The 15,864-nt window shown below is 45.0% G+C and overlaps 1 protein-coding gene across 3 annotated transcripts in view; it reads left to right on the top strand.

Annotated features, from left to right (window-relative positions):
• FCHO2 (FCH and mu domain containing endocytic adaptor 2) overlaps positions 1-15,864 on the top strand; it is a 458,555-nt gene that overhangs the window by 337,326 nt on the left and 105,365 nt on the right. The gene's annotated exons all lie outside the window — the stretch shown is intronic.

Below are 15,864 nucleotides of genomic sequence, written 5' to 3'. Positions count from 1 at the left end.
AAACTGATACATGAAATGTTCAGATTAAGGGAGGTAAAGAATTTGGTGAAATCTTCACCATATAATTCTTAACATCTCTTTTGCTGAAATTAGCCCTGATGTAGGAGAGTTTATAAGGCATATATTCCTTTCCAGTTCCTTGACTGTCCTATGGATAAGAACTGTTCCCTCTCCTCCTGTAACTTAGCACCATCTATTAGATGCCAAATGCATGTATAGGTTTAAATAATGCTGGCATCTATATGTGTCAGAGGCACCAGTAGTTACATTTACAGTGTATTAGTGCTATTTAATAAAGCACGTGCCAATGTCAGTTGTGCCCAGAAGATCAGAAGCAGATATGGGTGCTAGAAGCTATTAGCGCTGGACTAGCGCCCATGTTGACTTGTGCCCCAGGATCCAGAGTTGGCAGGTGCATGAAACAGTGCACTCACCAGCTCTGACTGTTAGTTGCATGCAAATGAGGGTCTCTCACATTCCTCTCTCAAGACCAGCAGGCAGCGTGCCAAACAAGGGCACTGCTCCTGCTGCAAACCCTACTCCACCTCAGAGCTGACGTTAGGGTTTGGAGGAAATGAGGGAAACCAGGTTTGATAGGTCTGGAATTTTCTCCCGAACCTGTCAAACCTAACCCACCACCCCAAAACACTAAAAAAACCTGGTGGTCCAGTGGAACTGCTAGCCCTTCACAGCTGCACCCCCCCCCCCCCCCAGCAGCCTACCTGGAAGTTGGAGGAACAAGGGACTAGCATTCCCTCCCTCCTCTGCAGGCACCTTCTCAAATTGGCAGCGTCCTGCCCTGTTGAGGACATCCTGAGATGAGCTGGGCGGGACTTAACCCTTATAAGGAAGTTAAGCCCTTCTCAGTGCATCCCAAGATGCATAGAGCAGGGTGCTCGTAGGGGAGGGAGGGAGTGCTAGTCTCTCCCTTCAGCTTTGAGGTAGGCCAGGTGGGTGGGGGTGCAGAGGGCTAGTGGTCCCACTGGACCACCACAGTTGTGTTGGGGGTGGGGGCTAGTGGTTCCACTGGACCACCTGGTCTTTTTAGTGTTTCGGAGGGCGAAATAGGTTTGACAGGTCCGTGAGAAATTCCCAGACCTGTCAAACCTCTTCTGCTGTTTGACAGGTCTGGGCTTTTATTTTTGACAGCCAGGACTTGTCAAACAACTGCGGGAGGATTGTGCCTTGGGTGCATGCCCAGGCACAATCCTCCTGCAGAAGTACTCCTATGATCAGTGCTAATAGTATGCCTAAATTTGCATACTATTAGTGCTGATCTTAGGGGTGTTAATGCCCCATGCTGTTCCAGTGCTTCTGATCATCTGCACCTTGGCACATAACTGAGAAGGGTGTGTACATATGGAGCATAGGGGAACAGTTTCAGGTTTATTAGAAACAAGCAGCGCGCACAAAATAGAATATTAGTTAGGGCGGGTTACATAGACCATGCACGCAAGCCTAAACTAGCCATTGACTTGTAAGTGGCCATTCATAACTTTTGGGTGCGCCAGTGTGGCTTTGTGCTAGTATATATAATAGGTATGCCAAAGTGCTGTTATAGAATTCACACAAGCGTGCCCAGTGCCCTAGTGTGGTGCCGCCATTACGGCGCCAGTTATAGCATTGCCCCCATTATCTTTAATCAAGTGATCTTCACCCTGTTTAATTTTCTCCTGTAGGTTCTGACATCTCCAGTCTGATCTTATTCTGGGCATTTCAAACTTCTTGAGTGGTCATTATTTCTTTTTCTTTTTTTTTATATTTATTTTATTGCAATGATGAGTATAGAAACAAACTGCCTCAGCAGCAAACATGACAGAACATGAGTAACAAAACAGAACATAGGAATAGGAACCAATGGGCCCATAGTAATCAAAAACATAATTTGTCCCTTCAATTACTCTCTAGAAAACACAACAGGTATAGTGGAAAGCAGGTCTCTGCCGCCTGCCATTGAGCTTTTAAGTAACACATATTGAAAACCAAAACATAACAATCATCCCTCTCACCAATACACCCAACTCATCCTTACACACCCTGATGCAGATTTACCCACACTAGATCATACTCACACAACTGTCAGGAATGGTGAGCCCTTGGACCAAAGCCGGAGCTTTGGCAGACAAATCACTCGGGTTGGCACAGGCAGGAATCAGAACAGACTGGACTAGGATAATCTAACAGACTCAACAAGACACGACAGGTAACTAAACACAATGGGACAGCACAAGAACCGGATCCAGATGAGGCAAGGAAAAGAAGGTAAAGGGCCAGAACTGGAACCCAGACAGGACAAGGCAAGACTCAGAACTGGATTAAAACTAGGACTGAGACCCAGAAATGCAAGACAAGGCAAAACACGGAAGTAGATTAAAACTGGGTCCAGAAAAGGGCAAGACAAGGCAAGGAGTGGATCCGGACAGGACTAGACTGAAAGAGACAAGACAAAGCACAACTAGACAGGCAGGATAGGGTAGGAGCTAGGCAACAAGAAAAACAGAAGCAAGACACAAGGCAGGGACAGGATTCAGGATTCTCGAACAGGCTTGGCTGGAACAGGATTCAGGATTCTCAAACAGGATTCAGGGTTCTCAAACAGGCTTGGCTGGAACAGGATTCAGGATTCTCAAACAGGCTTGCCTGGAACAGGATTCTCAAACAGACTTGGCTGGAACAGGATTCTGGAACCAGATTCTGGAACAGACTTGGCTTGGCTGGAACAGGATTCTGGAACCGGATTTTGGAACAGACTTGGCATGGCTGGAACAGGATTCTGGAACAAGCTTGGCTTGGCTGGAACAGGATTCTGGCATAGACTTGGCTGGAACAGGATTCTGGAACGGGCTTGGCTTGACTGGAACCGGATTCTGGAACAGACTTGGTTTGGCTGGAACAGGATACTGAAAGGGACTTGGCTTGATAGGGAACAGGAACAGAACTAGCTCAAACACAGAGCAGGGGCAGAACCTTGCTCAAACACACAACAGGAACAGAACTTGGCAGAAACCCAGAGCTCAACAGCCAGGAAGCAAACATAGCACGCAAAGGATTAAACAGACTAAGGGAAGACAAAGAAACAAAGAAACAATGTGCTTACCAGCACCCACAGCTGGAAACGGAAAGGCCAGGCAGACTAAGAGGCAGCCACAGCTGTATAGTAGTGAAGTAACCAGGGCAGGGTGAGGAAGTGACGTCACGGGAGCAATGGCAGCATAAATGCTGAGCTCCTGCCTGCCCATAGCAAAAATAGAAAGATTCCCTACCATAATCAAAAATTAAAAAACATCTACCGGAGGGGGCAAAGCCTCTGACAGTGCAGGTAAAAGGAAATTGGCGCTGATCCACTGCCAGTAGCGAACTGCGGAGTTTTGCCCCGGGCGCTACGGAGAGGTGGAGGAGCGACGGAGGGTGAAATATCCATCGGCTCCGTGTTAAGCAGGCGAACAGAGCGCGGGAGAACAGACCCATCAGCACGAGTGCAAAGCCTCTGACAGTGCAGGTAAAAGGAAATCGGCGCCGATCCACTGCCAGTAGCGAACTGAGAAGTTTTGCCCCGGGCGCTACGGAGAGGTGGAGGAGCGACGGAGGGAGAAATATCCATCGGCTCCGCGTTAAGCAGGCGAAAAGAGCGCGGGAGAGCAGACCCATCAGCACGAGTGGAAAACAAAAAATAAAATAGCAACAGGGGAGAAAACAGAAGCGATGGAGTCCAGCGCTACGACGCCAAGCCTCTCCCAATTCGCATATGCGGGAGCCACGAGGCAGAACAATATGGCGGCCAGTGGAGAGGAAATTGCAGCAAGCGGGGACCGAAACGCAATCCCTCTACCGAAGATATGTTCCCGACGCCAGAACAAATGAATCAAGAGGAGGAATCCCTCCCAGAACTAAGAACTTTGCTGAATGAAATTCGCACTGATTTAAAAGCTATGCGAGCTGACTTAGCTAAGATGGGGGCAGATCTCAGAAGTGAAATCAAAGAACTTGGGCACAGAGTGGAGGAAACAGAGACTAGACTGGAGGAACAGGGGGAGAACATGGGGCCCTGGACCGAGAGTTCAAGATATAGACCTGGGGCAAGAAGCACTAGCTGACAAGATTGAAGATTGGAGAATCGCAGCCGGCGGAACAACCTCCGATTTCGGGGGTTACCGGAGTCACCCACTTACCAAGAAACGGAAAAGGTGGTACAACAGATAGTATGTGCATTGGTGGCAACTTCCGAACAGCCCCTGGAGCCCGAGCAAGTGCTATTGGACAGAGCTCATAGAGCCCTTGGGGCCACAAGAAACAACCTTCCCAAAGATTTGATCGCCTGCTTCCGGGATTATAAGCTCAAGGAGCGAGTTCTCCAAGCAGCACGCCAAAAGCAAGATTTTAAATGGGACACATACAAAATCGAGATATATCAGGACCTGGCGGCGGCAACACTGAGGAGAAGAGCAGACCTGAAACCAGTCACCAGGAGATTAAGGGAGATGGGGCTTCAGTACAGATGGAGGCACCCATTTGCCCTGGTATTCTATAAAGATGGGAGACAACATCAGATAAAAACGCTAGCAGAAGCACGGGAGCTGCTGCCCGAAGATATTCCAGTAACAGCATCCATGGATGTGGAAACGAGGCGCTCTCAGACGAACATGAGAAATTATCCGAAGTGGCAGCGAGTAGGCCGCAAACGCCTGCAACGCCAGCAATCAGCTGGACGCCTCACTTGAACACAAATGCCAAGGGTAATGTCAAGGACTGACATATTCAGTGGTTGATATGGTTAGAGATAAGGCTCTGTTTGGGGGAGTATAGCATATAAGGGGAAATGGGGATTCTGGAAGATCAAACGGGGGGAGGGAGGCAAGTAGGTAAGGGGAAAGAGCAAAGGGAAATGTTAGAAATACATAAGGATTGGAGAGGGGGAATCTAAAATGGTAATTTCTAATCAGAGATGGGCAAAGGGGATCACTTCCTCTCTACAAAGCACCGTTTTATTTGAGATGAACGGGTGCTCTGGATTTGGGAAAGGAAGATGGGGGGGGGGTGGGGTGGGAAGTTCAGAGGGGGGAACGGGGGGAAGATAAACCTTAGGGGTATATTACAAGATGGGGGGGGAGGGAAAAAAGGGGGACAGGATGTTATGATGTTACAGTATGGTGATAAATATGTTGAAGGTTTATTATTACAAGTTATAAAATGTTTAAATGTATAACACTAAATGTAAGAGGCCTCATACACCGCAGAAGCGTAGGCAGGTGTTTAGAGAATGACCCGACAAAAGTCGGGTGTTGTGTTTCTCCAGGAGACCCATCTGAGAAGAAATCATGAACACCTGATGAAACATAAGAGATATCCCACTGTCCAATGTGCTTCCAATAGGGCGAATAAAAAAACGCAGGGAGTCCTGATAGCTTTGTCGGGATCCCTCCCATGGCAAGTACATACTACAGTGAAAGATAAAATGGGACGATATATATTGATGACAGTGTCACTATATAATAAGCATTATACTCTAGTGTGCATGTATGCCCCTAACGTGGGGCAGAGAGAATTTTTAGATACAGTGGAAAAGGTGATACAGGAAAATATACAAGGAGAATTGTTGGTGGGAGGTGATCTTAATCTCACGATAGATCCTAAATTGGACAACTCAGGAGGGAGAGTAGAATATGCAAAAACAGACAGGAAAGCCCTCATAAGGTGGATGGCCCGATGGGACCTAGTAGACATATGGAGAGAGAGACATGGGACAGAGAGAGATTACTCCTTTTTCTCTCCCAAACATAATACCTATTCACGAATTGATTACTGGCTAGGAGGCAGAGGGATGAGAAATGATATCAAATTAGTGGAGATAGAACAATGTAGCTGGTCTGATCACTCGATGGTGCTATTGGAGGTGACGGGAGAGGGAGGGAAGACAAAGAAGAGAAGATGGCGCCTAAATGAAACACTTTTGATGGACCCACAGAGTGTCCTAGAAATAGAAAACAATATAAGAGAATACATACAGTTCAATGATACTGAAGAGGTTAAACCGACAAGTTTATGGGAGGGCCTGAAAGTAGTTATTAGGGGCCAATGTATAGCGAAGCAAGCATATATCAATAAGAAAAAAGCAGAGGCAGAAACCAATTTACGGAAACAAATAACGAAACTAGAGAACATGCATAAGAAAGACCCAACAGATAGTAAAAAAACAGAAGAAATACGCCAACTTAAAGCTCAACTTAATGAAATACAACTGGCGGATATAGCCGGACAGTTAGAACAAGTACAGCAGGAGTACTATGAATTTGGAAATAAAACAAGCAGATTACTGGCTAATAAGCTTAAAAAGCAGGCACAGCGCAATTATATACAGGGCATACACAGCCCCTCAGGGGAGCTAATAACACAAACAGAGGAAATGGCAGGGGTATTTTGGGATTTCTATAATCAGCTATATCAAGCAGAACAAGATACATCAAGGGAGGACATGGAACAATACGTGCGGGACCTGGAAATGATTAGAGTCACGGGAAGGGAGCAGGAAGCGCTGTCAAAGGCCATAACATTAGAAGAGATAGAAGAAGCAATAGCAGATTTGCCAAACAACAAATCCCCCGGGCCGGATGGCTTCCCTTCTAGATTTTATAAAAGGTTTGCAAAAATACTAGCCCCAGTACTACTGAAAGCTATTGCTGCCTTCGAGGAGGCACAGGAGCTGCCATACTCATGGAGGATGGCTGAAGTGACCATACTCCTAAAGCCAGGTAAAGACCCGCTACAGTGTGGCTCCTACCGGCCAATATCTCTCCTGAACACGGACTATAAGATTTTTACTAAAATAATGGCACGCTGCCTACAGGAGGTAATGCCACGATTAATACATGAAGACCAGACTGGCTTCATTAGGGGTCGTCAAACACATGATAATACTAGGACACTGTTACATATCATACAACAAATACAGGATGAAAAAACACCAACAATAATATTCTCAGTCGATGCTGAAAAGGCATTTGATCGTGTAGATTGGGAGTTTCTATTTACAGTAATACGTCAGATAGGTATAGAGGGACGATTTATGACATGGCTGCGCCTATTATACACGAAACCGATGGCGGTATTAAAGATAAATGGGACACATACTAACATACTAGAGCTGCACAGAGGAACAAGGCAAGGATGTGCAATTTCCCCATTATTATTCGCAATATCAATCGAACCACTAGCGAGGATAATACGGACACACAAAGATATAAGGGGAGTAGTACGGGGGCAAAGGGAACATAAAATAATGCTTTTTGCCGATGACGTTCTCCTGACATTAACTCATCCATCACAATCAATACAAGAGATAATGGAGGTGATGACAAACTATGGAAGGGTCTCAGGATTTAAAATTAACATAAATAAATCAGAAATATTAAATCTCTCGGCATCACCTAGGGAAATACAAGAGATAACAGATAAGTTTCCGTTCACATGGGCAAATAAGTCAATTCGCTATCTAGGGATACAGATTACACCGGAAATAGGGGGATTATATCAAGCAAATTATCCCAAAAAATCAAAGAACTGTTTGAGGAAGTGGACAGATGGGAAGGACTTACTATATCATGGCTGGGAAGAATCCATGCTATAAAAATGATACTCTTACCAAAGATATTATACCTGTTCATGGCCATCCCAATACCTATCCCACAAAAGTTCTTCCAACAACTAAATAGGAAAATGTTTGCCTACATCTGGAGGAAGCGACCCCCCAGGGTAAATAGGGATATGATGTTCCAGCTGCCCGTGGAAGGGGGAATGGGAGTACCAAATTTCCACCTATATTATCAGGCAGCCCAACTAAGAGTATTAGCGGAATGGACTCCTGGAAATAATAAAAAATGGCTACATTGGGAACGTTCATGGTTGAGTACCCGCTATATAGGAGATATACTTTGGAGGAAGGGGACTGAAATTATGTTTCTAACTAAAAGGGTGCCGGTGGGGATTGGCCTCTTACTGGAGACATGGTTACGGATACGACGAAAAGTGTTTCCGGAGAGGAGATATTTTTTACAAATGGCTATATGTGGGGCTCCGGGGTTTCCGTTAGGAGAATCAGATAGTGTATATAAAAATTGGGCCCGTAAGGGATTATACATGTTAGGCCAGATATGGAACAATGGAGAAATTAAAATTTTGAAGAATTAAAAGAGGAATATGAGTTGGAAGAAAGGGATATGGCATATTATCATAGCCTGCGGAACTATATAAAAAGACGGGCAGGGGAAGAGCTGGAACTTACAGAAACAGGGTTAGAAAGGGCAATTAAGGGAGGAGGGGGCAAAAGGGGGAGTGTCACGATTATATAAGGCACTATTAAAAATGTCCAGCCCTCAAGATCACTATATGAGAAGGTGGGAGGGGGCCTTACAACAAACCTTTACAAGAGAATGCTGGATGAGGGGACTTAGATATTTATTGAAGGCCTCTATCACTCAGTCAGTGGCTGAGAATGGTTATAAAATATGGTACTGGTGGTACTATACACCGGATAGACTGCAAAAAATATACCATAAGATATCACCGAACTGCTGGAGGGAATGTGGTAATAGAGGTACATTTATGCATATATGGTGGGAATGTCCCAAGATACAGGCATTTTGGACTCAAATTCGAGCAATGGTATACCAAATCACAAAGATAGAATATCCAAATCAGGCGGAATACTGTCTTTTACACTTCCGGCCGGGAAGATGTAAGATACACCAACATAAAATGGCTAGCCAGATTTTTGCAGCAGCCAAAATGACAGTGGCAAGGGCATGGAAGCAGATAGAGATACCACATATTCAAGTAGTAAAGCATAAACTTGATTATCTGCATCAGATGGCGAAACTGACCGCATTGAGAAAAGGCCAATTACATAGGTTTCAACAAATTGGCAACCTTATGAACAGATGAAAGAACATGTAAATCACCACATTAAGAAAGGGGAGGGGGGGAGGAAGGGGGGAAGGATTGTTAAGAGTTTATTTGCAAATATTGTTATAGAAGAAGAGATAAATATGTTACACATATGGTGAGCGTTGCAAATATGTGGAGATGTATTTAACATGTTAAAATATAATAAAGAAATTTAAAAAAAAAAAAAAAAAAAAAAAAAGTAACCAGGGCTGATGCTGGCTTCTACAGACTCTCATAATAAATGGATATAGTAAACATAGTAGATGACGGCAGAAAAAGACCTGCACGGTCCACCCAGTCTGCCCAACAAGATAAACTCACATGTGTCATTTTTGTGTATACCTTACCTTGATTGTACCTGTCTTTTTCAGGGCACAGACCGTATAAGTCTGCCCAGCACTATCCCCACCTCCCACCCACCAGCCCTGCCTCCCACCGCCGGCTAAGCTTCTGGGGGTCCCTTCCTTCTGAGGAGGATTCTTTTATGTTTATTCCACGCATGTTTGAATTCCGTTACCGTTTTCCTCTCCACCACCTCCCGCGGGAGGGCATTCTAAGCATCCACCATTCTCTCCGTGAAAAAATACTTCCTGACATTTTTCTTGAGTCTGCCCCCCTTCAATCTCATTTCATGTCCTCTAGTTCTACCGCCTTCCCCTCTCCGGAAAAGGTTTGTTTGCAGATTAATACCTTTCAAATATTTGAACGTCTGTATCATATCACCCCTGTTTCTCCTTTCCTCCAGGGTATACATGTTCAGGTCAGCAAGTCTCTCCTCATACATCTTGTAACGCAAATCCCATACCATTCTCGTAGCTTTTCTTTGCACCCCTTCCATTTTTTTCACATCCTTCACAAGATACGGCCTCCAAAACTGAACACAATACTCCAGGTGGGCCTCACCAACGTCTTATACAGGGGTATTAAAACCTATTTTCTTCTGCTGGTCACACCTCTCTCTATACAGCCTAGCAATCTTCTAGCTACGGCCACCGCCTTGTCACACTGTCTCGTCGCCTTCAGGTCCTCAGATACTATCACCCCAAGATCCCTCTCCCCGTCCGTACCTATCAGACTCTCACCGCCTAACACATAGGTCTCCCGTGGATTTCTACTCCCTAAGTGCATCACACACAGGAAACAGAACAGGGAATATAGAAAACAGGAACCGAGCTTGGTTAAACACAGAGAGTGGCTTAAACACAGAGCTTAACTATAGCAAGAGTCAAAAGCAGGGCTAGACTAAAAGCAGGAGCCAAGGGTAGAGTCAAACACATACAGACACCAAGAGCAGGGTATAGCTCTAGAGCCAGGCTTTCAGGATCAAGGTACAAAAGCAAACACACAAAGCAAAGCATTGAAACACATGACTCAAAGAAACAACAGAACAGACCTTCAGGAGCAAGATTCTCAGGAACAAAGCCAAGCAGGGAAATGATCTAAACAGGTAACACAAGATTAAGAGACCTCTTGCAAAGCCCACGTAGGAAATCTCCCTGGGTCCTTATAAAGGAGTAGGCTGATGATGTCACCAGTAGGAAATGAAGCAGAAGCAGCGAGACTTGGCTTCAGGGACACCAAAGTGAGGCTTGGCTAACAGGAAGAACAACAACAGGAAATGAAGCAGAAGCAGGGAGACCAAAACGAGGCTTGGCTTACAGGAAGAACAACAAGAGGAAATGAAGCAGATGCAGGGAGACCAAAGCAAGGCTTGGCTTACAGGAAGAACAAAAATAGGAAAAAAGGCAGACTGGAGAGGTCACAGAGCTAGAGGTCACAGAGCTAGATACAGAGAAACAGTAGGTCTGAACATAAGGGCACGGCCACAACCGTGATACATACCTCATCCACACTCATTCATACCGTCACCTCCCCCTTCCCTCCCCTAAATACCCATATAATATTGAACTAGACGCATTGTGTGCTGTATAGCTATCTAGAAACCTGTTCCACAGAGCTACATAGCAGCGTTTATCAACATGGGATATGTGTTGGTATGCCTGTATTTCAAAGTGGGCATGTTCTTTCATGGTAGCCAGCCATTGCTGCAGTGGCAGAGCTTCATCAGAAACCAAATATGACAATATCAGTTTTTAAACTAGTAAAGTCGCATTGAAGAGAAAGCGTCGTTTAGGTATTGGGCCCTGTGTTATCAGAGTCTCCTGTATCCCCAGGAGTAAGGAACCATAGTCCCACTCAGGTGTATATTGAACTACATTGGCCAGGATCTCAAAGGCCTGGCGCCACATTCCAAGAGTCACATTCCAAGAACATATGTATCAGGGTTCCTAAGACATGTTTGCATCTAAGGTAGGTTCCATCCTCTTACATGCCAAAACTTGCTCCCTTTTCCTGAGACAAATATTCTCTATGCAAGGTTTTGTATTGAGTTTCCTGCATTGTTATAGATTTGGCAAAACCATACAGTGTGGTGAAATCATCCAGGAATTGCTGTTCGGGATATGTTTGTCCAATCTCCCCTTCCCAGAATGTTTTCAGCTTCCATATCATATATAAAGATAAGTCATGTTTCAGTAGCTTATACCAGAAGGAGAGTTTGTTAGAGGAAGCTGGCGTCTGAGCACTTAATCCAGAGGTCCCACCTATCTTGGTATTGGTGTGACAGTGTTTCCCAGTAGTGTCTGACCTGCAGATAAGAGAAAACCATATTTATGGGAAAGGCTACATTGTTCCCGTACTTCAGAAAACGATGGGAAGGAACCATCTCCCAGTTCCAGGATACTAGCTATGGATTTGCACCCTCCGAGTCCTCAGGCCTGAAAAGCAGAATGACCCTACCCAGCTGGGAAATTTGCATTATCCTCCAGTGTAAGAAAAAGGGAGACTTCTGAGATTTTGTCTTGTCTCAACTTCCACCATTTCCATGCTCTGCAAAACGGCTCCAAAAATCTTACTTTCTGTTGGAGATCCGGGTGTCCACTCTCTTATCCTTGCAATAAATTAATGTCCATAGGGAGCACTCCACCTACGCACTCAACCACATGGAAAAAATTAGGGCCGCCACATTGTAAAGTCGAGTGTCGTGGACATTGAGCCCTCTCTGTGACTTGTCTAGTATTAACTTCGCCATCCCTTTTCTTGGAGACTTTGCCCTCCAAATAAACCTAGAAATAATTGATCTAAATGTACATTTGTCTCTGCAAGTCGGCCATATCGGCATATTTTGAATAGGGTATAAAAGTTTGAGTAACATCATTGTCTTAACCAGAGCTACCCTACCTACCAGTGAGAGGGGGCGAACCTGCCACTTCTGGCAGAGACTGGTGTATTGCCCCAGGTGGCAGGTAACATTTGCATTATAAAGAGTCATTTGGTCGGTGCTCAGATTGATGCCTAGATACCACATAGTTACTTCCGTTGGGGAAATAGCAAGATTCTGGTTCCATGGAGCTCTCTGTCCCCCCCCCCCCCCCCACCCAAGAACAATAATTCCAACTTGGCGCAGTTAACCCGTAGCCCCGGAAAGTTGGCCAAATTCTTTAACTGTTGCCATACGGGATCAGGTGTTTGCTCTAACTATAATAAAATGTCATCTGTGATAGACTGATCTTACATTCTATGCCCCCAATCCTTATTCCCTGAAGGCCATTTGCAGAGCGAATCTTGATGGCCAGGGGGTTCCATGGCTAGGAGAAACACATAGGGGAGACATCGGGCATCTCTGATAGGTTCCTCGCTGTGGTTCAAAGGGAGAGGAAAGGCTGCCATTCACCATCAACCTTGCATAGGCTTAGTATATAGAGCTTTTATCCAGTTAACAACCTTCCACTTAGGCCATACTGTCCAAAATCCAGTATAAGTATTCCCATGGTATACTATCGAAAGCTTTCTCCATAACTAAACCCGCTACAGCAGCTGTACTCCCTTCCCTCGGTGATCATGGATCACCACCAGAACTTTCACTAAGCTCTTTGATGCATATTGCCCTGGTACAAAGCCCACTTGGTCTAGATGCACCAGAGAAGGCAGATATGCACTGAGAAGGCAGATACGCATTGAGATGCTTTGCCAGGGAGGCTGCCATTATCTTAACATCCTGATTTAGGAGAGAGATTGGCCTACATGAGATAGATTCTCCTCAACCTTACTTGTGTCATGAGCCAGGGCATTGCACACAGATGTTGATGGACCCGCAATTAAATCCTGTAAGATACGGTAGTATTCAGGGCCTAACCCAAATGGGCCGGGGGCCTGATGGTTGCTAAAACCTCCTCCTTGGTAAGGTTCAGGGCTCGGAGCTGCTCATCGCCCAACTGCGGTATAGCCAAGTCCTGGAAAAACCCTCCCGATTCAATCCTGCCTGCCATACAAGATTTTGTAAAATAGAAAGAACTGATCCACTATCTGACTTTCCTTCGTGTTCGTGTGGCCTGTAGTATATCTAATGGATGTTATTACTTGCTTCTTTTTTTGGGAGTCAGACTAAATTAGCCAGCAAATTCCCAGTGTGCCCCCCCCCCCCCCCCACACACACACCTGTGAAGTTTATATCTCTGGAAATATAAAGTTTGCTCAGTTTTTTGGTGAAAAATAGCATCTGTCTGTTTCCTAAGTTCTCCTAATTGGCCCCTAATAACTGTCCATAGTTTTATTGTGCCCTTTCCATAAGGAACAGTACTGCTGAGTTAAATCAAGCAAGGCTTTGTCCCTTTCCTGTCTTTTATGCACCATATATGCCAGGAGAAACATATGCTAGGACCTCCTTAGATGCATTCCAAAAGACCACCTCTCCCACATTTGGGGTGTCATTGTTCTGCAGGTAATCCAGCCACTTAGCTCTCAGAAACATTTTGAAGTCAGTATCATAATACAGATGGGGCACCATTCTCCATGTGCAGACACGTTTAGTGGAAGCGAAAGATAGGGTGAGTGTCACTGTAGCATGGTCCGAGACAACCGGAGCAAGAATGGTTACATCCTGGATCCGAGAGAACAAAGTATTTGCCAGTAGAAAGTAATCTAACCTGGTGTAGCATTGTGTACATGGGAATAGAATGTGAAATCGCTATCAAATGGGTGATGTAGCTTGCACGCATCCAGAAGGTCTAGATGATGGCTCAAAAATTCATTTCCTTAGCATCATGATCCTTTCCCCAGGTTTTGGAGGATTACTGTCATATTGAAATCACCTCCCACTGTTAATTTATAATCCGGGTAGCCCACTAATCTAGACAAAAGCTGTGAGAAAATTTGTGTGTGTAAACATTAGGGGCGTACACATTACATAACAAGAGTTTCACTTCCCATAGCTCTCCCATCAGAATATAAAACGTCCCACTTTGTCCTGGATCTGTTTATGTACTTGGAAAGGTAACTGCTTATGGAGGAGAATTTCCACCCCCGCTGATGCCCATTAAAGGCCGAGTAATATACCTCCCCCACCCATCCTCTGTTCAATTTTTCATGTTCCACTGAGGTGAGGTGAGTTTCCTATAAGTAAACGATTTTTGCATGCAGCTGTTTCCGATAGTTGAAAATTTTTGTGTGCTTTATAGGAGAATTAAAGCCCACCATATTCAATGAGACAAACTTCAAATCAGCCATGCCACAACAGCCAAAGCGTGATTCCAAGCAGTCTCGAATAGCCACTACCCTGGTAGGGCTGCCCAGCTAGGTCCCCTCCCCCTCAACTGGGCATTCCTCTGTCTGTACCAACCTCCACATACAGCATGTCTCATGGTGTTTTTCCATACCCAATCTTGACATTCTCCCCTCCCCTGCTGCACTCTCCTATCAGTCACATACACATCTGCAATCCCTGCACCCACACATCATTCAACAGAATGGTCCTCCCCACCCCCCCCCCCCCCCCCCCCCCCCCCCCCCCCGGTCACACTCACCCCCTACATCGAGTGCCACCCTCAAGTTCCATTTTGAGATCTTCGTGATCACCTCCTTATTCAGAGCAAGGTGTCTCCCAGATATGTCACAGGTTCAGCCAGTAGGCTGGGTTAGAAGTGTGCAGAATCAGAGCCCAGGACACTGGAGTACTGTATGAAGCTCACTTTCCAGGGAAGCCCCCAGTATAGAGAGGCAGAGGTGAAGTTCCAGTCTTGGAGAGAAAACATACGTATTAAAATTATGTCATATATAAAGATACATCTCATGAGCAAGAATGCTTATGACTGCTGGATGCTCAACCATTCTGTGGTCTGCATAATTTTTATAATGTTTGGTTTACCAAAATCTAGACACCAAGGTATCTTATGGAATCCTCCCAACATGGCCGCAATTCTATATTTAAGGCCTCCGATCTATTCCGGTTTATTTTTAATTAAGACAGTTGACCAAACCCATGGAGCACTTCCAGCATATGAGATCAGTTAAAATCATTAATATGTTATCATCAAAGGCAAAACCCTTGATCTCTACTTCTTCCAGTTGTACCATGTATCTCCAGGGTATCCTTTATGGCACATAAAAAGTGCTCCAAAGACAGGATAATAAATCAGGGGTGACAGTGGGCAGCCCTGCCTTGTGCCCTGAAATTCAAAAGCTCTCATAAGGATACTTTTTATCAAGACTGCTACTTGTGGTTAAGTGCATAAGAGTGGTAATACTGGGTAAGACCAATGGTCCATCTAGCCCAGTATCCTGTTTCCAAACAGTGACCAAGCCAGGTCACAAGTACCCTGCAGAAACCCAATTATTAGCAACATTTCATGCTATCAATCATGGGGCAAGCAACTGCCTCCCCTGTCTGTCTCAATAGCAAAATATGGACTTTTCTTCCAGGAACTTGTCCAAACCGTTTTTAAACCCAGATACGCTAACCGCTGTTACCACATCCTCTGGCAAAGAGTTCCAGAGCTTAACTATTCATTGAGTGAAAAAAATATTTCCTCCTATTTATTTTTATTTCTGTATAACTTCTTTGAGTGTCCCCTAGTCTTTGTACTTTTGGAA

Source organism: Microcaecilia unicolor, chromosome 2 (genome assembly GCF_901765095.1).
Source record: "Microcaecilia unicolor chromosome 2, aMicUni1.1, whole genome shotgun sequence".
NCBI classification, from domain to species: Eukaryota; Metazoa; Chordata; class Amphibia; order Gymnophiona; family Siphonopidae; genus Microcaecilia; species Microcaecilia unicolor.
Note: the sequence above shows the minus strand (reverse complement) of the source record. Positions and strands in the feature narration are given on the sequence as shown.